At 42.2% G+C, this 26,119-nt stretch overlaps 1 protein-coding gene across 4 annotated transcripts in view; it reads right to left on the bottom strand.

Moving 5' to 3' along the window:
• Window positions 1-22,782, bottom strand: part of pgm3 (phosphoglucomutase 3) — a 125,451-nt gene extending 102,669 nt beyond the window's left edge. For 2 of the 4 annotated variants that reach the window (XM_072581113.1, XM_072581114.1), the window contains exon 1: window positions 22,641-22,781. The gene's annotated coding sequence lies outside the window, so the exon portion shown is untranslated. Of the gene's footprint in view, window positions 1-22,640 lie in introns of all 4 variants that reach the window. The other 2 variants (XM_072581115.1, XM_072581116.1) reach the window with 2 other exon arrangements.
• Between the last annotated feature and the right edge of the window lie 3,337 nt (window positions 22,783-26,119).

Below are 26,119 nucleotides of genomic sequence, written 5' to 3'. Positions count from 1 at the left end.
CCATTCCATCTCAAGCAAGTATATCATTTTGGACATTGTTTGGGGGCAGGTGGGGGGGATGGCCTGTCAGGGGAAAGCAGCACCAGGTCAGTGATGCCACAATTGGCTCTGGTGCACAGCTCAGTGAGTCAAAGTAGTTGTATGGAAGTAGAGGACTCCATAGTCATGAGCAGACAGATGTTTCTGTGGCCACGACTGAGATCTAGCATAGTGTGTTCCCTCCCTAATGCCATGGTCAAGGATGTCATCAAGCGGGCATAGGATATTCTAAAAGAGAGTCAACAGCCGGGGGTCATGGTCTGTATTGGTATTAATGACATAGAGAGTGGAGTCCCGCAATGGGAGTTTAGGGAATTAGGTAGAAAACTGAAAAGCAGGACCTCGAAGGCTAATCTCAGGATTACTCCTGTGCCACTTGCCAGTGGACCAGAATTGGAATATAATAAGTTGAAGCGAGTTTTGAGAAAATTTGTAGCTCAGGTTGAGGTTTTGGATGTAGGTTTGCTTGCTGAGTTTGGAGGTTCATTACCAGACATTTCATTACCTTACTAGATAATATCTACAGTGGGCCTCATGCGAAGCAATGCTGAAAATTCCTGCTTTCTATTTATATGTTTGGGTTTCTTCGGGTTGGTGATGTCATTTCCTGTGGTGAAGTCACTTCCTGTTCCTTTTCTCAGGGGATGGTAGATGGGGTCTAACTCAATGCGTTTCTCGATAGAGTTGGAATACCATGCTTCTAGGAATTCTCATGCATGTCTTTGTTTGGCTTGTCCTAGGATGGATGTGTTGTCCTAGTCGAAGTGGTGTCCTTCCTCATCCATATGTGAGGATACTAGTGAGAGAGGGTCATGTCTTTTTGTAGCTAGTTGGTGTTCATGTGTCCTGGTGGCTAGTTTTCTGCCTAACTATCCAATGTAGTGTTTGTTTCAGTTCTTGCACAGTAATTTGTAAATGACGTTAGTTTTGCTCATTGTCTGTATACAGGAATTTTCAGCATTGCTTCGCATGAGGCCCACTGAAGATGTTACTTAGTAAGGTAACGAAACATCTGGAAATGAACCTCCAAGCTCAGCGAGCAAACCTACATCCAAAATACAGTTGAATGCATGGCTGACGAGTTGATGGAAGATGGAAGGCTTCAGATATCTGGATCATTGGTGACTCTTCCAGGGCAAGAGGGATCTGTACAAGGACAGGTTGCACAAAAACTGGAAGGGCACCAATATCCTTGCATGGAGATTTGCTAGTGCCACGCTGGAAGTAAGGAATATAAAAGATAAGGCAGAACACCCATGGGATCATCAATATCAGGTCTCATAGCGGATGCAGTAATGCAGAGACTTGATCAAGCTGCCCTCCCATCTATCCAACTGAAACTTCGGTTCCGCTACATGGATGACACCTTTGTCATCACAAAACAGAACAAATTAGAGGAAACATACAACACTAATATCCTGACAGGCATAAAATACACAAAAGAGGAGGAGAACAACAACAGACTCCCATTCCTAGATGTGACAGTTGAATGGACAGTTAATGGAGAGCTTCAAACCAGCATCTACAGAAAAACAACAAACACAGACCAAACCCTTAACTTCAGAAGCAATCACTCCAACACCCACAAATGGAGCTGCATCAAGACATTATTTCAACGAGCTACATCATACTGTAGCACCCACAAACCACGAAAAATAACTATAGCGTTTTCAAGAAAATTTGATATCCAGTAAACACAATCTGTCAATTCCTCAGACACAAACCAAAACAAGCAGACACAACGCAACCAAAAACTAAAGCCACATTTCCTTACGGCAAAGACATATCAAAAATGACTTCCAGACTACTCAGGCCCCTTGGCATTATGGCAACCCACAAACCTACCAACACATTTAGATAGCGACTAATGAAACAAAAGGATCCATTAGATACTATCAGCAAATCTAACGCCATTTGCAAGATACCATGCAAGAACTATATAAAAAAATTACATCTGACAAACAAGCAGGAAACTTGCCATCAGGAGACACGAACACCAACTAGCCACCAAAAGACACGATCTACAATCACTAGCTTCCATACGTAACAGACAAAGAAGGATACCACACATCCTAGGACAATCGAAACAAAGACACACATGAGAATTCTTAGAGGCATGGCATTCTAATGAGAACTACATCAATAAACACATCAATTTAGACCCTATCTACCTTCCCTTGAGAAAAAAAATGGAAATGACATCACCCACCTTAAGAAACCAAGACTGACAAATAGAGAGGCAGGACATACCACCAGCGCTTCACCGGAGACTCTCACTGATGATGTTACCTTTCAGTTCAGCGAACTAACTTACGTACTTATCATCAACCTGAACTACAAATCATCTCAAAAATTGCCAGATAAGCTTAGTATGTGGGACAACAATGTGATAGCCAAGTTTTTGTAATGGCTGAGAGAAGAGCAGTGTGGTGCTGGCAAAGCAAAGCAGGTCAGGCAACATCTGAGGAGCAGGAGAATCGACTTTTCAGGCATAACCCCTCATCAGGATTTCCAGCACCACACACTTGACTCTGATCTCCAGTATCTGCAGTCCTCACTTTCTCCTGAGTGAAGAGCAGGATTCAGTTAAAAGTGTCAAGGTTTAGGTGCTTCAGGCATGATAGAAAGGGACAGGGGAATTGCAATACCGATTCAGGAGAATGTCATAGTTGTACATAAAGAAAACAGACCCTCAGTCCAACATGTCCATGCCAACCACGTATCCTAAACTGAACAAGTCCCACTTGCCTGAATTTGGCTCATATCCCTCTAAGCCTTTTCCTTTAATGTACAAGTCCATGGTACATAGGTAGAACTTAAGAATTAGAAAGGTACAATCACTATGATGGGGTTATAGTGCAGGCTCCCAATAACCAGCGGAAGATAAAGGAACAGATATGTAGGAAAATCATGGAAAGATGTAATTAGGACAGCATCGCTATTGTGGGTGATTTTAAATCCCCTAATATTCATAAAATCTCTACAGTGTGGAAGCAGGCCATTCCACTTATCGGGTCCACACCAACCCTCCAAAGAGCATCCCACCCTGACCCATCTTAGCCCTACATTTCCAACAGCTAATCCATTCTAGCCACAACCAATCCACCCAACCTGCACATCTTTGGACTATGGAAACAAGCTGGAGCACCTACAGGAAACCAATCAGACTCAGGGAGAATGTATAAACTCTACATCCGAGGGAGGAATCAAACCTGGGTCCCTGGCACTGTGAGGTAAAAACAATGACTGCAGATGCTGGAAAGCAAATACTGGATTAGTGGTGCTGGAAGAGCACAGCAGTTCAGGCAGCATCCAACGAGCAGCGAAATCGACGTTTCGGGCCAAAGCCCTTCATCAGGAATAAAGACAGTGAGCCTGAAGCGTGGAGAGATAAGCTAGAGGACGGTGGGGGTGGGGAGAGAGTAGAATAGAGTACAATGGGTGAGTGGGGGAGGAGATGAAGGTGATAGGTCAAGGAGGAGAGGGTGGAGTGGATAGGTGGAAAAGAAGATAGGCAGGTCGGACAAGTCAAGGAGACAGTAACTGAGCAGGAAGTTTGAAACTAGGATGAGGTGGGGGAAGGGGAAATGAGGAAGCTGTTGAAGTCCACATTGATGCCCTGGGGTTGAAGTGTTCCGAGGCGGAAGATGAGGCGTTCTTCCTCCAGGCGTCTGGTGATGAGGGAGCGGCGGTGAAGGAGGCCCAGGACCTCCACGTCCTCGGCAGAGTGGGAGGGGGAGTTGAAATGTTGGGCCACGGGGCGGTTTGGTTGATTGGTGCGGGTGTCTCGGAGATGTTCCCTAAAGCTCTCTGCTAGGAGGCGCCCAGTCTCCCCAATGTAGAGGAGACCACATCGGGAGCAACGGATACAATAAATGATATTGGTGGATGTGCAGGTAAAACTTTGATGGATGTGGAAGGCTCCTTTAGGGTCTTGGATAGAGGTGAGGGAGGAGGTGTGGGCACAGGTTTTACAATTCCTGCCAGAATGGGAGGGTGGGTTGTAGGGGGGGGTGTGGACCTGACAAGGTAGTCGCGGAGGGAATGGTCTTTGCGGAAGGCGGAAAGGGGTGGGGAGGGAAATATATCCCTCGTGGTGGGGTCTTTTTGGAGGTGGCGGAAATGTCGGCGGATGATTTGGTTTATGCGAACGTTTGTCGGGTGGAAGGTGAGCACCAGGGGCGTTCTCTCCTTGTTACGGTTGGAGGGGTGGGGTTTGAGGGCAGAGGTGCGGGATGTGGACGAGATGCGTTGGAGGGCATCTTTAACCACGTGGGAAGGGAAATTGTGGTCTCTAAAGAAGGAGGCCATCTGGTGTGTTCTATGGTGGAACTGGTCCTCCTGGGAGCAGAGGCGGAGGCGGAGAAATTGGGAATACGGGATGGCATTTTTGCTAGAGATAGGGTGGGAAGAGGTGAAATCCAGGTAGCTGTGGGAGTCGGTGGGTTTGTAAAAAATGTCAGTGTCAAGTCGGTCGTCACTATTGGAGATGGAGAGGTCCAGGAAGGGGAGCGAGGTGTCAGAGATGGTCCAGGTAAATTTAAGGTCAGGGTTTAGATGAGGCGTTGGGAGCCAGGAAAACGGAAGTCTTGGAAGAGGTGGAGGGCGTGGGTGGTGTCTCGAACGTATGTGGGGAGTTTCTGGACTAGGGGGGATAGGACAGTGTCGAGGTAGGTAGAGATGAGTTCAGTGGTTTAGATGAGGCGTTGGGGGCCAGGTTTTAGATGAGGCATTGGGGGCTGGCACTGTGAGGCAGACACTAGCCAGTGAGCCAGCACATCATCCCTGGAACCCCTTACTGCAGAGGTTTTGATAAGGCAGAATATGTTAGGTGCATCCAGGAGGCTATTCCCTTGGACTGGGAATGAGCCTGGCAATGTGATCAAATTTTCAAAGGTGGGGGAACATCATAGGAACAGTGATCATAACTGCGTAAGTTTTAAGATATATATAGATAAGGACAAGACGAATTCTTAGGTGGAAGCGCTAAATTAGAGGAAGCTAATTACAACAGTAGTAGGCAGAAACTGGAGAAATTAGTTTGGGGTGACTGAGGGTAAATCTCCATCCGACTACATGATTTTTATTTGAAAGGCCAGTTGATCAGAGTTCAGGACCAACACCCTCCTGTGAGGATGAAATATCAGGATGTCAATATTTGGAAACTTTGGATGACAAGAGATTTTGAAAGTTTAGTTCAAAAGAAAAAGGAAGCATATGTAAGATTTAGGAAACTAAATTGATGCAAAAATTGGTGGTGTTGTGGATAGTGAGGAAGCTTGTCAATTAAAACAGCAAGATGTAGAACCAGTGGAAAGTTAGGTGGAGAAAAGGCAGATAGAGTATCATCAGACATGTGTGAGGTGATGCATGTTGGGAGATTAAACGCAAGAAGTATACTGTAAATGGCAGGACCCTTAAAAGGATTAATATACAGAGGGATCTTGGGATCCAAATCCATAGCTTCCTGAAAATGGCAACACAATGGATAAAGGTGACAAGGAAGACATACAGCATGCTTGCTCTCATCAGCCGTGGCACTAAGTATAACAATTAGCAATTCGTGTTATCTATGTCAGGCAGCATAAGATTCACTTAAGCAGTATCCTAATCTACTCCAATGTGAGCAGTTCTGGTTGCCACACTATAGAAAGAATATGTAGGTTTTGGAGATGTGTAGAGGAGGTTTACCAGGATGTTGTCTGGATTGGAGTATATTAGATATGAGGAGAAGTGTTAGACAAACTTGGATTATTTCGCTGGAATGTTGGAGGCTGCGGTGCAACCAGATAAAGGTACATTAAATTATGAGGGGCACGAATAGGGTCGATAGTCATACTCTTTCTTCCGGGGTGCAAGTATCAAATAAAAACTGAAAGACCTGCAGATGTTGTAAATCAGAAACATAAACAGAAATTGCTGGAAAAGCTCAACAGGTCTGCCAGCATCCATGGACAGAAATCAAAGTTAACGTTATGAGTCGATTCTAGGGGGCAGAGGTTTAAGGTGGGAGGAGAAAAGTTTAAATAGGAGACATGCCAGGCAAGTTTTTATATCTCTCAGCCTGAAACACTGTCAAACGAGAAGCAGATATGATTAAGAGCAATTTAGACAGACATTTGAATAGGAAGGGAATAAAGGGACCACATGCACAGACAGAATTAGTTTATAATGGTGGGCCGAAGGGCCTCTTCCTACGCTGTACTGTTATGAAGCCGAAAGCATGTATATTTACTTTAAGATAGAAAGTTCTTTCCTGAACTTAAAGTACAGCCATAACTGCCAGCCGGACTGTTCCAAATGTGACAATTAACTATTAAATGGATCCTTGAGCTTTGTTTGTTGTTTTGACAACAATTCTAATTTAACCAAGTTATAAGGCATAGAGTCACAGAGCGTACAGCACGGAAACTGACCCTTCAGTCCAACTCGTCCATGCCGATGAAATATCCTAACCTAATCTAGTCCCATTTGCCAGCACTTTACCTGTATCCCTCTAAACCCTCCCTATTCATATACCCATTTAGATGCCTTTTAAATGCTGTAATTGTACCAGCATCCTCCATTTCCTCTGGCAACTCATTCCACACACACACCAACGTCTACATGAAAATGTTGCCCCTTAGGTCCCTTTTATATCTTTCCCCTGTCATCCTAAACCTATGCCCTCTAGTTCTGAATTACCCCACCGAAGGGAAAATTTCTTGTCTATTTATCCTATCCATGCCCCTCACAGTTTCATAAACCTCTATAAGGTCACCCCTCAGCCTCTGACGCTCCAGGGAAAACAGCCCCAGCCTGTTCAGCCTCTCCCTATAGCTCAAAGCCTCCAACCCTGCCAATATCCTTGTAAATCTTTTCTGAATCCTTTCAGGTTTCACAACATCCTTCCAATAAGGTGACCAGATATGCACATGGTATTCCAAAAGTGGCCTAACCAATGTCCTATACAGATTCAACATGACCTCTCTGACCAATAAAGGAAAGCATACCAAACCCCTTCTTAACTATCCTATCTAGCTGTGACTCTACCTTCAAGGAAATATGAACCTGTACTCCAAGGTCTCTTTGCTCAGTAACACTCTTCAGGATTTTATCATTAAGTGTATAAGTCCTGCTGTGATTTGCTTAGTTTAAATTATGTCCAGCATACCAGAAGCCAATGGATTTTGAATTTTATTGTTTTGATACCAGGAAACCAATCCAATTATAAGCATATAATGTGTCTTGGGGGATACATAAACCCAGTATTTTGAAAATTAGAGGGAGAGCAACTGCTAAAGAGCCAGACAGTTAACAGCCCACCTAAAATCTTGCTCTCAAAGAAATCTGAAAACACTCTCCAAAGGTATCTTTTCATGTGAAACCTATTTGCAGTAAAATAGAAAGAAGATGACCCAGAGAGATCAGCAGCAGTGGGGAAGACAGAGACTGTGTGGTCTTGAGATTAAGTTACTATAATACTTAATAAGTGTGTTATTGGAACAGCGTACCTTTTAGAGTTGGGGTCAGATAGTAAGTAGTCTCTAAAAAATGGGGGCTTAGATTTGTGAATAGTTGTTGTTTAGTTTTCATTATTAGAGTTATGAAAATAAATTGTTATTTTTCTTCAAATAGTATAATTTGGGAATTCTCTGTTACCCATATTTTAACAGATTACGAGGCAAGGCGATCTTTTCTGGGTATTCGGTTTAGTTAACAATACTGTTGCACATTTTGTGTTCTTAATGCCATGTTCCACATTGTAGGGGAATCTAAGATCAGGCATCATAATGTCCAAGTCAGGGGTCACCATCTGAGAGACATACTGAATTTATAGAAGATCAATATACTTAAGGTTTGTGATTGACAGATTTTAATCAATCAGTAAGAGAATCAAAAGTTATGAGGATAAGGCTTTGAAGTAGAGTTGAGGATTAACAGATGAGTCATGGTGTGGGCAAATGACAGAACAGACTCTCTTGGCTAAATGGCTGACTTCATAAAGTTTTATAGGATATGGTCATTGCTGGCAAACATTTGTTGCACTTCCCTGACCGCCCTTGAAAAGACTGACTTGCTCAGTGTTTCAGAGGGCAGTTAAGAGTCAAATAAATTGCTTTGGGTGTGGAGCACAAGTAGACCAGGTCAGGAAAGACAGCAGATCCCTTTCCCTAAAAGAACATAAGGAAATCAGATTATTATTTAACAACAACTGATGATAGTTTATGTTTACCATTACTGACTCATGTTTTCAATTCCAGATTAACTAAGTGCATTTAAAATTCCAGCAGCTGCTGTAGTGGAATATGAACCTATGTCTACAGAGCATTAGCTTGGGCCTCTTCTTGAATAATAGCTCAGTGATATTGCCATTGCCTTCCACAAAAGGCATGGCAATGCAACTCAGCCCCATGAAATGCAAATCCATGCCCTGTGGGACTCTTAGACATTCTTGCAGTCTGGATGACTATGCATAAAGTATCACCAGCAAAAGCAGCTCTAATAACAGATGTTGGAATTCGACTGACAGCTAAAGTCATATTAGTGTATCTGCAGGGTTGACAGATTTATAAATTATACATTTCCTGACATCATTACTTAGCAGCTCAAGAGAGTGCAATCAGAAATGAAATAGATGACTACCAAGCACTCAAAGACAGCTAGGCAGGCATCTGGGGTCAGCAGGGTTGTCTCACTCTCCATTCGGGAAGGGAGTAGACATCAGAGATGTCTTCTGTCATCAGAGTTTGAAATTCAAGAGGAATGTTCCTCCCTGGTGCTCGGTTTGAAGATGTCACAGGACATTGAGGGTGGAAGTGGTGATACACCTTCATAGAATCATAGAATTCCTACAGTGTGGAAACAGGCCCTTCAGCCCAACAAGTCCACACCAATCCTCCGAAGATTAACCCACCCAAACCCATGCCCCTACCCTATTATCCTATATTTACCCAACGTCCCTGAATACTATGGGTAATTTAGCTTGGCCAATTCACCTAACTTTTGGATTGTGGGAGGAAACTGGAGCACCCAGAGTCAACTCACACAGACACGGGGAGAATGTGCAGACTCTACACAGACAGTCGCCAGAGGCTGGAATCAAACCCAGGTCCCTGGTACTGTGAGGCAGCAGTGCTAACCACTGAGACATCATGCTGCCCCTTAGTATCAATGATTTGAGCAGAGAGGAGGGTGAGACTCTGAAGGCAGTGTTCAGGGAATTAGAAGAGAGATTGAAAAGCAAAACCTCCCAATTACGCTCTGACACATGCTACTGAATACAGAAATATGAAGATAGAACAAATGATTGTGTGTTTGGGGAGATGTGAGCTATACAAGCTGGAAAGGAACCAGACAATATACTAATAATTTAAACTAGCTTGACTGAGGGATGGGAACATGAGAATAAATTCAGAAAGGTCAAATAAGAGAATATGGGGGCAAAGGGAAGGGGAAAGCGACAGGGAGTATGATGGTAAATAAAAAGGTAAGCAGCAGGTTAGCATGTGTGCAGGAAGGTTTAAGTTCAAGGCAGACTATGAAAGAAGCAAAAAGGAAGGTGGCATGCGGTGGCTATCGGGCAGCACGGTGACTCAGCTGTTAGCACTGCTGCCTCACAGCGCCAGGGACCTGGGTTCGATTCCAGCCTCAGGTGACTGTCTGTGTAGAGTCTGCACATTCTCCCCGTGTCTACTTGGGTTTACTCCGGGTGTTCCAGTTTCCTTCCACAGTCCAAAGACGTGCAAGTTAGGGTGGATTGGCTGTGCTAAATAGTGCTCAAGAATGTGTAGGTTAGGTGCATTAGTCAGGGGTAAATGTAGGATATTAGGGTATGGGAATGGGACTGGATGGGTTTCTCTTTGGAGGATCAGTGTGGACTTGTTGGCCCAACAGCCTGTTTTCACACGGTATGCATTCTATAAACTAACTTCTTCTATGAAGGATACTCAGGAGATATTATTTGAGATATTGGGAAATCATGAACGTAAGAAAGCTAGGAACACTGAACACTGCCTGAATTTTACCTGAATGCTTGTAGCATTCGTAATAAGGTTGATGAGTTAACAGCACAAATCATCATGAACGAATACGATTTGATAGCCATTACAGAGAGTTGCTTACAGGATGGTCACGTCTGGGAGTTCAATATCCAGGGCTACCAGACTATTTGGAAGGACAGAAAGGAAGGTAAGGGTGGTGGTGTAGCTCTGATACTCAAGGGCAACAGCAGGACAGTGCTGTGAGATGATATAGGTTCTATGGAGAATGAGGTTAAATCCATTTGGGTGGAAATTAGCAACTCTAAGAGGAAAAAGTCACTGATAGGTTTAGTGTATAGGCCACCGAATAATAACATCACATTGGGGCTGACAATAAATAAAGAAATTATTAATGCCTGTAAAAATAGTTCAGCAATTATCATGAGGGATTTTAATCTACATGTAGGTTGGTCAAACCAGCTCAGTCAGGGTAGCCTCGAGAAGGAGTTTGTTGAGTGTTAGTTTTCTTGAACAGTATGTAATGGAACCAATGAGAGAGCAGCTATCCTAGATCTGGTCCTGGGTAATGAGACAGGAATAACTAATAACCTCATTGTTAGGGATCCTCTTAGCAGGAGTTATCACCGTATGGTTGAATTGAGAATATTAGTGGGGAATGTGAAGATAAAATCCAATGTGCTTGAACAAAGGGGTCTACAATAGAAAGGGAGGACTTGGCTAAAATAGACGGGAAACAAAGATTTTACGGTGGGACAGTTGACAAGCAGTGGAGGATTTTCAAAGCAATTTTTCAAAGTGCTCAGCAAAAGTATATTCCAGTGAAAAGAAAAGACTGTAAGAAAAGGGGTAATCTTCCATGGGTATCCAAGGAACTAAAGGAGGCTACCAAATTGAAAGAGAAAGCATACAAAGTGTTCAAAAACAGCATAAAACTAGAAGATTGGGAAAACTTTAAAGATCAAAAAGCCACAAAAAAAGAGCTATAAAAGAAAAGTAAAATAGAACATGAGAAAAAACTAGCACAGAATATAAAAACTGATAGCAAAAGTTTCTACAAATATATAAAATGAAAAAGAGTGGCTAAATGAGGAACTGGAAACGAACTGGAAACGATCATTAATAATTGAAAACATGAGTCAGCATTTTCAATGCCTTGGCCATTTACAGGATGAGAAGGGGAATTTATGATGAAATGGCCAAGGCATTGAAAATGTATTTTGTATCAGTCTTCACAGTGGAGGGCACTAATAACATGCCAATAATTGACAAAGAGGTGAAGGTAGTTGAGGAACTGGAAACGATCATTATTACGGAAGAGCTAGTGCTGGGTGAGCTAATGGAGCTAAGGATAGATAAGTCTCCTGGCCCTGATGGAATGCATCACAGGGTATTCAAAGAGATGGCGGGAGAAATACAGGTGTACTGGTGGTAATTTTCCAAAACTCGTGGACTCTGGGGCAGTCCCAGAAGATTGGAAAATAGCAAATATGACGCCACTGTTTAAAAAGGGAGGTAGACATAAGATGGGGAATTATAGATCGGTTAGCTTAACCTCTGCAGTGGAGAAGATGCTTGAGTGTATTATCAAGGAAGAGATAGCAAAGCATCCCAGTAGAAAGTGTCCCATTGGGCAGATGCAGCATGAGTTCATGAAGGGCAGGTGATGCTTGACAAATCTTTTGGAATTCTATGAAGACATTACGAGCAAGGTGGACAATGGGGAGCCAGACGATGTGGTGTATCCGGATTTCCAAAAATCCTTCAAGGGTGCATGGCATCAGGGGTAAAATATTAGCATGGATAGAGAATTGGTTGACTAATAGGAAGCAAAGAGCGGGGATAAATGAGTGGTATTCTGGCTGGCAATCAGTGACTAGTGGTGTGCCTCAGGGATCGGTGTTGGGACTGCAATTATTTACAATTTGTGTTGGAAGTTGGGACCACGTGTAAGGTGTCAAAGTTTGCAGATGACACTAAGATGAGCGGCACTGTGAAAATCTGCAAAGGAACATAGATACTTTGAGTGAGCAGGCAAAGGTCTGGCAAAAGATGGAACACAATGTTAATAAATGTGAAGTCATATATTTTGGTAGGAGTAACAGCAAAAAGGATGATTACTTGAATGGTAAAAAGTTCCAGCATGCTGCTATGCAGAAGGACCAGGGTGTCCTTCTGTATCAATCACAGAGGTTGGTCTGCAGGCAAATGGAATTTTGTCCACCATTGATAAAGGGATTGAGTTTATCAAGCAGTAAGGTTACGCTGCAGCTGTATAGGGTGCTGGTGAGGCCACACCTGGAATACTGTGTGCAGGTTTGTTCTCCTTACTTGAGAAAGAATGTACTGGCACTGGAGGGGATGCAGAGGAGGTTCACTAGGTTGATTTCAGAGTTGACGGGGTTGGCTTATGAGGAGAGACTGAATAGATTGGGATTATATTCATTGGAATTCAGAATAATGGGGGGTGGGATCTTATAGAAACATATAAAACTATGAAGGGAATAGATGAGGTAGAAGTAGAGAGGATATTTCCATTGGCAAGTGAAACTAGGACAAAATGACATAGCCTCAAGATTCGAGGGAGCAGATTTAGGATGAATTGAGAAGGAAAGTCTTCACCCAGAGAGCTGTTAATTTATGGATTTCCTTGTCCAGTGAAGTAGTTGATGCTACTTCAGTAAATGTTTTTAAAGCTAAGGTGGATTTTTTTTTCTAACAATAAAGGAATTAACAGTCAGAGTGCGGGTAAGTGGATCTGACTCCATGAAAAGATCAGCCATGATCTTATTGAATGACTGAGCAGGCTCGAAGGGCCGGATGGCCTATTCCTGCTCCTAGTTCTTAAATTCTAAATGCTAGAATTGGAAGACATGCATGTTCAACATAATTATATATAAGCATGCAAGAAGGCAAAGGAAGAAAAGAGTAGACAATAAAGTTTATTAGGCACTGTTCAGTACATACTTCCAATATAATTAGTCTAGGAAATAAGTCATATAAATAGAGCTCAGATTATCTTGGAATACATGATATTGTGGTTATTACTGAGACAAGGCTGAAAATAAAAGACAAACGGTAGCTCAACATTTCTGCTCATAAGGTTTTCAGACAAAGATAGGCAAATAAAAAGAAGGGTTGCAATGCTGATCAAAACAGCAATTATAGCTCTAAGGAAGAAGCATTTTATCATGTATGGATTAACTGAAGACCAATAAAGGACTAATTATATTCTTAGAAATTTACATAGATTCCCAACCACAACAGAGAAATGAAAGAGCAAACATGTCGGCAAATCTGAGAAATGCAAAAAACAATAGATTACAAATAGATTTCTTTAACCTTCCTAATAACGTCCAGCAACTACATATCAGCCTTCGGTGGCTTAATGACAGGGACACCCAGGTCCGTTTTCGCATCTACACCTTCTGACCTCTGACCACTTAAGAAATACTCTGCATATCTGTTCTTCCTACCAAAGAAGATAACTTCACATTTTTTCAACACTGTATTGCATATGCCAAGCTCTTACCCATTTACTAAGCCCTGTTGAAATTCTCTCAAAAATGGTTTCCATCTTACTCAATACACATTGCTGCTCAGGCTTGTGTTATGTGCAAATTTGGAAACGCTTTTTATCTAAACTATTGAAACGTATCATGAATCACTGGGGCCCAAATTACTGATCCTTGCAATATCCCACTATCCTGAAGAAGGGCTCATGCCCAAAACGTCGATTCTCCTGCTCCTTGGATGCTGCCTGACCTGCTGCGCTTTTCCAGCAACACATTTTCAGCTCTGATCTCCAGCATCTGCAGTCCTCACTTTCTCCTAATATCCCACTAATCACAGTCTGCCAATATGAGATAAGACGTGTATTCTTATTCTCGGTTTTCTGTCTGTTAGACAATTCCTAATTCACGCAGCACATTTCCTCCTTTGCCATGTGCTTTAATTTCCCTCCTCTAGGGAATCTTATCAAGAGCCTTCTGATAATCCAAATATACCACATTGACTCTCTTTACTAAGTTTGTTCGCAACGTCTTCAAAAGATCTTAAATTTGTCAAACAGGATTTTCCATTCATAAACCTATGCTAACGGTACCCAATCAAATCTTTTTCATGCTAAAGTCCTTTTATCATGTCCTTTATGATGGATCGTAGCATTTTCCTTACAAATGCCAAGGCTAAAGGGTCTATAGTTCCGTTTTTCTCTTCTTTCTTTTTCAAATAGTGAGATGACAACTATAAGCTTACCATCTGCAGGAATCATCCCAGAATCTATAGAGTTTTGGAAGATGATTACCAAGGCTTTGATTCCTCCTATTACCAACTCCTTCAATAGTTTGGGATGCAGACTATCAGATCCTGGAGATTTATCAACTTCCCATCTCATTAATTTTTCCAGTTAATTTCTTTTGCTTATAATAATTTCATTCAACACCTCATTCTTTCTAGCCACTTGGACCTCAAATTTAGCAAGATTTCTTATGTATTCCAGAGTAATAATGGTCACAAGTGTTATGAAGTTGTACATTTGCACTGTAGTTTTAAAGGAGCTGAAACTTCTGGCTGGCACAGAGTGTACTGAAAAATTTAAAAATGTAACATTTAGTTGTGAAACATATAGCTGGAGCTGCATTGCCATGGACACAATAAATTCAAATTTGGCCAATCAGTTTAAATTATGGCCCAGATACCAAAATCCAATTGAATTTGAATTTTACTGTTTTGGATGAGCAGGTCCAATGTTTTGGGGTATATAAAATCAGGCATTTTGAACAGTTGGAGAGAAAAGCAAAGAGCAGCCAAGCACCAACAGACTGCCAGCAGAATAGCTCTCTGAAAGGTACCGCCAATAAGAACGTTGTGCAGCAGAAGACTGAAGACAGCCTAGAGGAATCTACAGAGGAAGTTCAACATCCAATGATGACAACTGGTTTTGAAAATCGATTTGCTGTAAATGTAAGAGGGAATTTATCGGACCCATATTGGAGGTAAAAATAGGTTTAAGAGAAAGGAGTTATAAATAGTTGTTATTTAATGTTTTCATTTGGACTTAAAGATTAAAATTGTTACGGTTTTTCTTTAAATAGTGATACTTTGGATAGTTCTTCACCACTCGAAATTTAACAGATTATGGCACGAAGTGAGATTTTCTGTGTGTCTGGTTTAAATTAGCAGAAGAGTTTACCCCATGTCATAACACAAGGTAATCATTTAGTTTCTCAAACACTTCTCTATTCTTCACTCTATCTTTAATCGATCCACGTGTCTTAGCCAACATTTCCTTCGTACATATTTATTGAAGCTTTTGAAGTCCATTTTTAAGTTAAACTGTATTCTTACTTTTCACAGAATCACACAATCCCTACAGTGTGGAAGCATGCCGTTTGGCCCATCAAGTCCACACTAACCCTCAGAACAGCATTCCATCCAGACCCACACCCCTCCTTTGTTTCAAAGAAAATAACTCTTGGTACCACCCATCACAGCCATTTCAACCATGTCTCAGATTTATGTACATTGAAAGATATTAAATCCCTTAATACGCAGCCTTTCATTATGTCAATATTAGTGAATACCTCTCCCCGTTGTAATATCTGTATCGTTTTTCTTTCAAAAGCAGATGGACATGGAACAGTTTTCACATCCTTTCTACCACATGGGCGGCACGGTGGCACAGTGGTTAGCACTGCTGCCTCACAGCGCCAGAGACCTGGGTTCAATTCCCGCCTCAGGAGTTTGTGTGGAGTTTGCATGTCCTCCCGTGTCTGCGTGGGTTTCCTCTGGGTGCTCCGGTTTCCTCCCACAGTTCAAAGACCACAGTCCAAAGATGTGCAGGTCAGGTGAATTGGCCATGCTAAATTGCCCGTAGTGTTAGGTAAGGGGTAAATGCAGGGGTATGGGTGGGTTGCGCTTCGACGGGGGGTGGGCAGACTTGTTGGGCCGAAGGGCCTGTTTCCACACTGTAAGTAATCTAATCTAATCTAATCACATCCTGGTAAAGAAATTAAAACTCATGGAATCCACAATTTGGATCCAAAATTGACTTAGTAGCACAAGACAAAGGATGGTAGCAGAAGGTTGTTTGTGTAACTGGACACCATTGTTCCGCAGGGATCAGTGCTGGGACCCTGTTTATAAAATTCATAAATGATGCAGATGGGGGGCTGATAAGTTTGTCGATGACACAAAGGTTGGCTGTTGGCTAATAGTGTGGAGGCAATTCTTTGGTGGAATTCGGAGGGAAGTGGGCCGGAGGCATGGAGTTGGGCGGCTGAGATCCGGAGTGGAGAGGGCATGAGGCCAATTATAGTGTCAGACAGTGGTGAAGACAATGTGCCCTGGTAAGCAGACAATGTCCACAAAATTTACTATTTTAAATTAGGACACAGAGTACCTAACAAAATTCTAACTGTTCAAAGAGCTGTGGGTTCTAGATTTGGGTGTGTCCAATGCAGAAATGCAAGCCAGGCACATTTACTCACCAAACTGACTGTAATATGGTCATATTTTACTTGATGGTTAGATGCAACGTTACTTGCTTTGAAACTAGGGTCTTAAATCTGAACAAGGAAAACTATGACAAGTTGAACATGATGGATTGAGGGAAAAAAATGATTTGACAAAAGGTCAAAATAAGAAAACCAGGGAATTACAGACCAGTAGCTTAACATCTTTGGTGGGAAATTGCTGGAATCTATAATCAAGGATGGGGTAACTGAACACCTTGAAAATTTTCAATTAATTAGGGACAGCCAGCATGGATCAATGACAGGTAAATCATGCTTGTCAAACATTTGAGTTTTTTGAACAGCTGACTAAGATAGTGGATAGGGAATTGCCTACAGATGTTGCTTATGCAGACTTCCAGAAGGCTTTTGATAACATTCCATGTAAAAGTCTGTAACTAGGGTAGAAGTCCTTGGAATCGAGGGTAAATTACTGATAGGCTGGGAAATTGGTTGAGTGGCAGGTAATACAAAGTAGGGATAATGGGAAGGTACTCAAAATAGCAAGATGTGACCAGTGGTATCTCATTAAGATCAATGGGAAACCTCAATTAATAACAACTTGAATAATAGCATAGAAAGACATTTTTTTCCAAATTTCCTGATGATGTGAAGTTAAGTGACATTGCAGACAGTGCAGATGACAGTATAAAATTACAAAGGGATAGATGAAATGAAGGGGCAAAACTGTGGCAGATGGAGTTCAGTGGAAGCAAGTATGACCAAAAAAGGTACTTTCTAGATGGTATAAAGACTGAAAGTGGGGCTATCAACAATAACTATGGTGAAATGGCAGACATTATGAATAATTACTTTGCCTGAGACAACTGACTTCTAAAGAGATTTGGGGGTTCAGGTGCATAGATCATTTAAAATGTCTTGAACAGGGGAAGAAAATAATCAAGAAACCTAATGGAATGCTAGCCGTTATATCAAGAGAACTTGATCACAAGGATGGCAATAGCTTAGTATCATTATCACTGGAGTGTTGAACTGGAGTCCTAGGTCATGTTCTGAGGAACCCAGCTCAAATCCTGAAAAGGCAGATGGTGGAAATTGAATTCAACACAAATCTGAAATTAAAAATCTAATAAGGAACATAAAACCATTGTCGATTATCAAGAAAAAGCCATCTGGTTCATTAATGTCCTTTGGGAAAGAAAACTGCCATTCTTACCTGGTCTGGCCAACAATGTGGGGAGGCAAAGTCCTATTATCACTGGACTGTTAATCCAAAAATTCAGGGAACATTCTGAGGGCCCGGGTTCAAATCCCACCATGGCATCTGGAATTAACAATCTAGTGGTTGCCATGAATCCATTGTCAATTGTCGGAAAATCCCAAAGGTTCATTAATGTCCTTTAGGGAAGGAAACTGTCATCCTGACATGGTCTGACCTACGTTGCAACTCCAGACCCACAGCAATGAGGTTGACTCTTAACTGCCCTCTGAGCAATTAGGGATGGGCAATAAAAGTGCTAGCCTAGCCAACGATGCCCTCATCTCGTGAATTAATAGAAAGAAAAGTTACTCCAGAGCCACAGCAATGTGGTTGACTCTTAACTAGCTTCTGGGGTGGTCAATAAACGCTGACCACACTCATTCTGTAATTGAAGGTTTGAAAATGCAGAAGCCATGCTTCAGTTATGCAAAACCCTGGTAACACCCCACTTCGAGTACTGTGAGCAGATCTGGGCACCACATCTTAGGAAGGAGATAGTGGTCTTGGACGGAAAATAATTAGATTTTCCAGCAACACATTTTCAGCTCTGATCTCCAGCATCTGCAGTCCTCACTTTCTCCGAATTAGATTTCCAAGAATGATACCTGGACTTCAGGGGTTAATCTATGAGGAGAGATTATACAAATTAGGTCTATTTTCTCCAGAATTTAGAAGGTTAAGGAGTGATCTGATGGAAGTCTTCAAGATAATAACAGGAAAAGACAGTATAGATAAACTACTTCCATTAATTGGGTATTCTGGAACTAGGGAGCATAATCTGAGAATTATGTTCAGGAGAAATGTCCACTCAACTAAGAGAAGAGGTGTCTTTAGGAGATGAGTCAGACAGTAAGTATAATGTACATGTTACCAGCCAGGGTGTAGACAAGGAATCAGCCGAGTGTGCAGTAGAAGTTGTAGGCCCAGAGTTAGTGGAGTTTTGGTTAAACATACTGTTAGTATCGGGTGAAGCTGATCGCTTCTGGGTTCTTCCAAAAATAGAGGGGAAGACCTAAAAATGGAAATAGATATGGGTGCAGAAGTGTCTTTTATTCCCAATTGGTATACAGGGAGAAGTTAAGGGCATTACCATTGAAACCATAAAAGATTTCACTACAAACTTACCTGGAAAAAATGATGGCACTGGAGGGCTACACACTAGCAAAAGTACAATGAAGGAACCAATGTACAGAATTTCCACATTACATTTTCAAAGGCATTATTTGGACATAGCTGGTTGCAAAAATTAAAGTTGAACTGAGGTGTGGTTAATAGCTTGGCAGATGCCAAGATGAGATCCTGGACATGCCTTCATATGTCTTCAAAGGAACCCTGGGGAAAATGAAAGGCATCAAAATTAAATTATAGGTGAAGCTAAAGGCTTGGTCCTAACAGTTTGAAGGCACATCTGGTACCTTATGCTATCCAGCCTAATGTGGAGGCAGCACTGAAACTAGTGAATGTTGAGGAAGAAAAACCAGGACTACTAACCACCAGTGAATGGGCCACTCCAATCATTCTGGTCTTATAAACAATGAGGATTGGTGGTGCAAATTAAAGCCCCCTTCCACTCATAGAAGATCTATCCAGTGGAAGAGGGAAAAGATTTCTAAAAATTGATCAGTTGCAGGGCTACGTACAGATGGGGTCATAAAGGAGTGACTGTCACTGTGGACAATGGTGAGACACAAGGGACTTTTTTGCTACAAGCAATGTCCTTTTGGCATCACATCAGAGGGCCACATATCAAATATTAAATGGGTTGCCAGGGGTCCAGTGTTATCTAGGTAATATTTTGATTACTGGATCCTCCAACAAGGAGTGATTGAAAAATCAATAGGGATCCCTAAATAGATTGTGAGAGCACAACCTACAGGTAAAAAAGGAGAAATGTGAGATTTGTTTAAAGACCCTGCAGAACACATGGGCCATGTAATCAATAGCAAGGGACGAAACAAGGCGTCCAAAAAAATGGAGGTCCCGAGACCAGAGAATTTTCTTGGGACTTGTCAATTATAAAGGCAAGTTCATCTTAGATTGGGTGTAGCTGTGATGCCCCTCTAGTCAAACAGCTGAGGCAGCACCCATGTTGACCGAGATTGTCTGAGAGTTCCAATATTGCAGGTGCATATTCCCTCAAACATCAACTATGATTTCCAACACTAATAAATAAAGATTAAATAAACAGCATGCTGCATTGAAAATATTCTCATGTTCCCAACGGGTTATTCAGTTTTAAAGGTGTACAGTCTCAATGTCACCATTCACAATTCTCCAGATTCAGACAGCTCACTTAATTCATAAAGAAATAAATGTAGGGGAATAGGTCAGGGTGGGTTACTCTTCGGAGGGTCAGTGTGGACTTGTTGAGCTAAAGCGCCTGTTTTCACACTGTAGGGATTCTACTTTTAAAAATCTGGCAAATGTGTTAAATGTGTTAAACAAATCTCACATTTTCCTGCATTGGTTGCTAGGAAAAGGTTGGCCACGGAAATATGCACAGGAATGTGAGGCAAGCCTTTAAAACAAAGACGGAGCAGAATTATGCCCAAGGTCAAAAAGAAGGATTAAACATTGTGTTTGGTGTAAAGATGTTTATCCATTTCTGTTATGGCAGGCACTTCATGCATCTGACCAACCACAGGCATCTAATCTCCATTTTTGACCGTATACAGGGATTCCATTAATGGCAGCAGCACACCTAAACAGATGGGCACTCATATGAAATCAAATATAGACAGGCAGAAAAGCAGGACAATCCAGATGCTCTGTCAAGTCTACCACTACCAGGAAATAAAGATATTGCTGCTTAGAACCTGAAAATTGTGCACTTTTCTTGGGACCACAAAGTGCTGGTGTCAGCAAGTCAGGGTGCTGAACACTACTTGGATGACCCGCTTTTGAGCTGAGAAATGGACTTGGTCCTGAGAGAGAGGACCAGTCATGGAAACTGTCCAGAATCATGCTCTTACCTGTTCAGAGGTGGGAATTATCTCTATAAGATGTTTAATGTGGAGAAAGAGAATTGTTATTCCTCTCCCATTAAGAGGAATGGTGCTAGAATAAGTGCACCAAAGGCACTCTGGCGGAGTGCAAATGAAAGAGATAGCCAGGATCTATTTTTGGTGGCAGAACGTGCACTTCCAGATTGAGGAGAAAGTGGGATCATGCAAATTCTGTGCTTTAGTAAGAAAGATGGCACCGTTGCCAGCCCTTTAACCATAGCAATGGCCTCAAACACTATGGCAGTGGATTTACATTGACTGATAGAGGAACAGATGCTATTAATGGTTATGGATGCCCATTCTAAATGGCCCATAGTGGTGGTAATGAAGTCAGTATTAGCAGGAGCAGCAATAGCCCTATTGGATGAATGAAGGGTTTGTGCCAAAACGTCGATTCTCCTGCTCCTCAGATGCTGCCTGACCTGCTGTGCTTTTCCAGCACCACATTCTCAACTCTGATCTCCAGTATCTACAGTCCTCACTTTATCCTGGATGAAATATTTGCCAAGTTTCAGAATTGTAGGGTTAAGCAAAAATTTCAATTGCTTTGAGAAGATTCCTCACCATTCTGGGCTTCTACCAGAACCTTGGAGATTGTTTTTCAAAATTAAACTGAACAAAAATAAAACTAGCAGCTGAGCTATGCTGCTAGTCTAGAAACTGGGGACACCTGTTCACATCTCAGCTCTGCAAGGTTAAAAAAAAAATCACACAACACCAGGTTATAGTCCAACAGGTTTATTTAGAAGTACAAACTTTTGAAGTGCTGCTCCTTTGTCAGGTCTACTCTACAAGAACAATGATCAAACCTTTATGACAAACTGAATTCAGACAACATGGAGTCATACAAATTCCAAGACACAGGAAAATCGATGTTTCGGGAAGGGCTTTTGCCCAAAACGTCAATTTTCCTGCTCATAGGATGCTGCCTGACCTGCTGTGCTTTTCCAGCACCACTTTAATCTTGACTCTGATCTCCAGCATCTGCAGTCCTCACTTTCGCCCCTGACAAATTCAAGACCTCCAACTTCAATGGATATTTAATCACAAACACCTACTCTAATAATCAGGAAGACCAATTCATCACATAAATTAAAAATCACACAACTCCAGGTTATAGTCCAACAGATTTATTTGGAGGCACTAGCTCTCGGAGCACTGCTCTTTCATCTGGTAGCTGTGAAGTATAAAATCGGAAGACAGAATTTAGAATAAACGTTTACAGTGTGATGCAACTGAGATGATATATTGAAAAGAGCTGGATTGTAAACTTTTGCTCTAAATTCTGTGTCTTCGGATTTTATCTTTCACAACCACCTGATGAAGGAACAGTGCTCCGAAAGCTATTACTTCCAAATAAATCTGTTGGACTATAACCGGGTATTGTGTGATTTTTAGGAGAAAGTGAGGACTGCAGATGCTGGAGATCAGAGGTGAAAAATGTGTTGCTGGAAAAGCGCAACAGGTCAGGCAGCATCAAAGGAGCAGGAGAATCGACGTTTCGGCCATAAGCCCTTCTTCAGGAATTGTGTGATTTTTAACTTTGTCCACCTCAGTCCTCGGCACCTCCAAATCATTACAGAAGAAACAACAAAGCGATTATTGTAGGAAACCAGATGTGATGGGGAGGTAAATGGGATGCAATTTTGTATAATGTAGGCCCTCCTCATTTGAGCTTTTCCCCACAGCTGCAACCAGAAGGATCACAGATAGTTACTGCTCTGAGAAACGAGACATAGCGACACGGGCCTGTTCCTTGCCAGGGAAACCAACCTCCGAAAACTACCGACCTGACCGGCACCACAAGGCCTCAGGCACATCCTGAGGTGAAAACCACCTCACAAAAATCGCCAGAATATAAAAAGAATCAAATACTTACCTGATAATTCCAATATGAGTCCTACTGCATCAGCGGACTCAACCCAGCCTGAAGGCCTACACCGTCTATAATCCTCAGCAAAGCACCCACTACGGCAAGCGGGAACAGCCACTTGTGTTTCAGGATCGCGAATTCACCGAGTGGTGAGCTTAATTTCCGAAATCCCAAAGTTTCGAACCTTGCTAACCGGGAGTGGGAGTTGGGTGGTTACAGAGCAGGGAACCCTATGGGTAGGAAGCCGAAGGAATAGTTTCTATGATAAAGACCTAATATTTAGTTCCAATAGTGTTTAACTTGTATTCAATTTAATAGTGTATCTAATCACTGTCCTCTGTATAACTGTGTTGATTTCACTGTTTTATTGCACTTGCCTTTTATTTCTTGTATTATACATTTGTATTTGATTAACGCAGAGATCCTTTTGCCCTGAAACACCTGTCTACTGCCTTCTTCATTTCACATTTCCTAGAATAAATCCAGTGTCAGAACCAGGGATTTGGGGGTGATTCAAACCGCCTAAAAATCAGCAAATTACTGATCGCCGGATCTGCTCAGATGAGGAGGAACGTGACGGACACCTGGAAGTTCTCAAGGATGCCCCACAAGAACGGGGTGAGATGCTCAACTCATCGACCGCCAGTTCCGACATGCCACAGCAAGGAACCGTAATGACCTCCTCAGGAGATAGACACGTGCTGCAACTGACAGGGTACCCTTCGTTGTTCAGTACTTCCCAGGAACTGAAAAATTACGCCATGTTCTTCATGACCTGCAACACATTATCAATGAGGATGAGCACCTCACCAAGACCTTCCCCACACCTCCACTACTTGCCTTTAAACAACCGCCAAACCTCAAACAGATCATTGTTTGTAGCAAGCTGCCTGGCTCTCAGGACAACTCCATACAACCCAGTCACGGTAGATGCTGCAAGACGTGTCAAAGTGTGGACATAGATACCACCATTACACATGGGGACACCTCCCACCTTGTACATGGCAGATACTCATGTGACTCAGCCAACGTTGTCTATCTTATACGTTGCAGGTAAGAATGCCTGGAGGCATGGTACATTGGGGAAACCGAGCAAAGGCTACACGACAATGGATGAATGGGCACCGCACAACAATCCCCAGTTGGGGAACACTTCAGTGGTCCAGGACATTCAGCCTCGGACCTTCGGGTGACCGTCCTCCAAGGTGGACTTCAGAACAGGCACCAGACAAAAGTGGCTGAGCAGAGGCTGATAGCTAAGTTTGGTACCCATAGGGAGGGCCTCAACTGGGACCTTGGGTTCATGTAACATTACAGCTGACCACTATTGCACTATACACACACACAGATACTCCTACACACACACACACACTCTCACATACACATGGACACACATACACACACACACACTCACACATGCACCCCCTCACAGACTTAAGACACTCTGCACTCACTACACACACACACTCTCACACTTACAACCCCCAACCCAGACAGACACACACACAGACAAAGACCGACATTCACACATATATTTTGTGGGGTGAACTTGTACTTGCAGGGTTACATTGTACTTTGCTCAAAAATTGCATGCATTCATGTAGAACGCTGAGCTCAAAAACTGCATGAATTTATGTAAAACTCCGTTATCTCATTTTTTAGGTTAGAATCAATCTAAGCATCATGGCATAGACAGAGAACACAGGGGGTCAACACCTTCAATATATTGTCTAGCTATCACCATTGTTAACAGCTAACCCGAGAATGCAACTTAAGGTTTTGTGATTTACACACGAAAGAAGTGAAACTATCACTGTACTCTAACAGATGAAAGGCTTAACAGACAATCAATTTTTCAATGTATGATTTCAGTTACATTACACTGTAAATTTTTGCTATAAATTCTGTGTTACGATTGAGCCCTCCACTATCACCCGATGAAGGAGCGTCGCTCCAAAAGCTAGTGTGCTTCCAATTAAACCTGTTGGACTATAACCTGGTGTTGTGTGATTTTTAACAGAATCCCTACAGAATCCCAAACAAGTCGTAAGTAACAATTGTCCACAGTTTGTGGCGTAAGAGTTTGAGGATTACCTGGAAAATTACAGTATCATAATTGTGAGGTCGGCTCCATATCAACTGGCAAAAAAACAGCCAGGTGGAGAGATTTATCCAAACTCTGAAGCAGGGCTTTAACACTCAAAAGGGAAGGTGTAACTAGGATGGTGAATTATCAGCATGTACAGGTACACATCACATGCAATGACCCAGTGCTCACCAGTGTCCTTAATGTTCAACTGCCAGCTGAGAACTATAGAGTCACAAGGTCTACAGCATGGAAAAAGGCCCAACTTGACCAAGCCACCCAATTTTCACAATTAAACCAGTCCTGTTGCCCATGTTTGGTCCATATCCCTGTGTACCTAATCCCATCTGTGTACCTGTGTAAATGTTTCTTAAATTATGAAATTGTGCTCGCTTCCACCACTACCTCTGGCTGCCCATTCCAGACACCTTCTGTGTGATAAAATTGCCTCTCCAGACCCTTTAGCATCTCTCCCCCTCCCTGAAATGTATGCCCTCTAGTTTTAGACTCCCTCACCATGGGATAAAGATGTCTATCTTATCTGTGTCTCTCATCATTTTGTATACCTCTATAAGGTCACCACTTATGCTGCAGGGAAAAGGTCCCAGCCTATCCAACCTCTCCTTATAAGTTATACCTTCTAGTACAGATAGTATCCTAATAAATCTTTTCTACAATCTTTCTAGTTTTATAATATTCTTTCTATAGTAGGGCAATCAGAAACTGCATGCAGTACTCCAAATATAACAACTTGTATAGTTGCAACAAGACGTCCCAATTCCTATACTCAATCCTCTGATCAATGAAAACAAGCACACCGAAAGCCTTCTTCACTTCACTTTCAAAGCTATGAACTTGTACCGTGAGATCACTTTGTTCTACAACACCCATTGGGGCCCTGTGTAGGTCCTGCCTTGGTTTGACCAACTAAAATTCAACACCTGACGTTTATCGAAATTAAACTCGATCTGCCATTCCTCAGACCACTGGTCCATTTGATAAATTCCCACATAACTTTCATCATTGTCCATTACACCACCAATCTTGGTGTCATCCACAAACATACTAAACATACCTCCTAAATTCTTATCTAAATCATTCATATAAATAATGAATAACAGTGGACCCAGCACTGATTCCTGTGGCACACTGTTGGTCACAGACCTCCAGTCGAAAAAAACAAGCCTGTACCACTAACCTCTGCCTTTTACCTTTAAGCCAATTTTGTATCAAATTGGCCAACTCTCTCTGGATCCTGCAAAATTTAACCTTACTCATCAATCTACCATGCGGTACTTTGTCAAAGGCCTTGCTAAAGTCCATCTAGACAACTTCCAACACACTACCCTCATCTACTTTCATGATAATCCCTTCAGAAAACTCCCATCAAATTCATGAG

This window comes from Chiloscyllium punctatum, chromosome 11 (assembly GCF_047496795.1).
Source record: "Chiloscyllium punctatum isolate Juve2018m chromosome 11, sChiPun1.3, whole genome shotgun sequence".
NCBI classification, from domain to species: domain Eukaryota; kingdom Metazoa; phylum Chordata; class Chondrichthyes; order Orectolobiformes; family Hemiscylliidae; genus Chiloscyllium; species Chiloscyllium punctatum.
The sequence above is the reverse complement of the archived record's forward strand: the minus strand, read 5'-3'. Positions and strand labels throughout refer to the sequence as shown.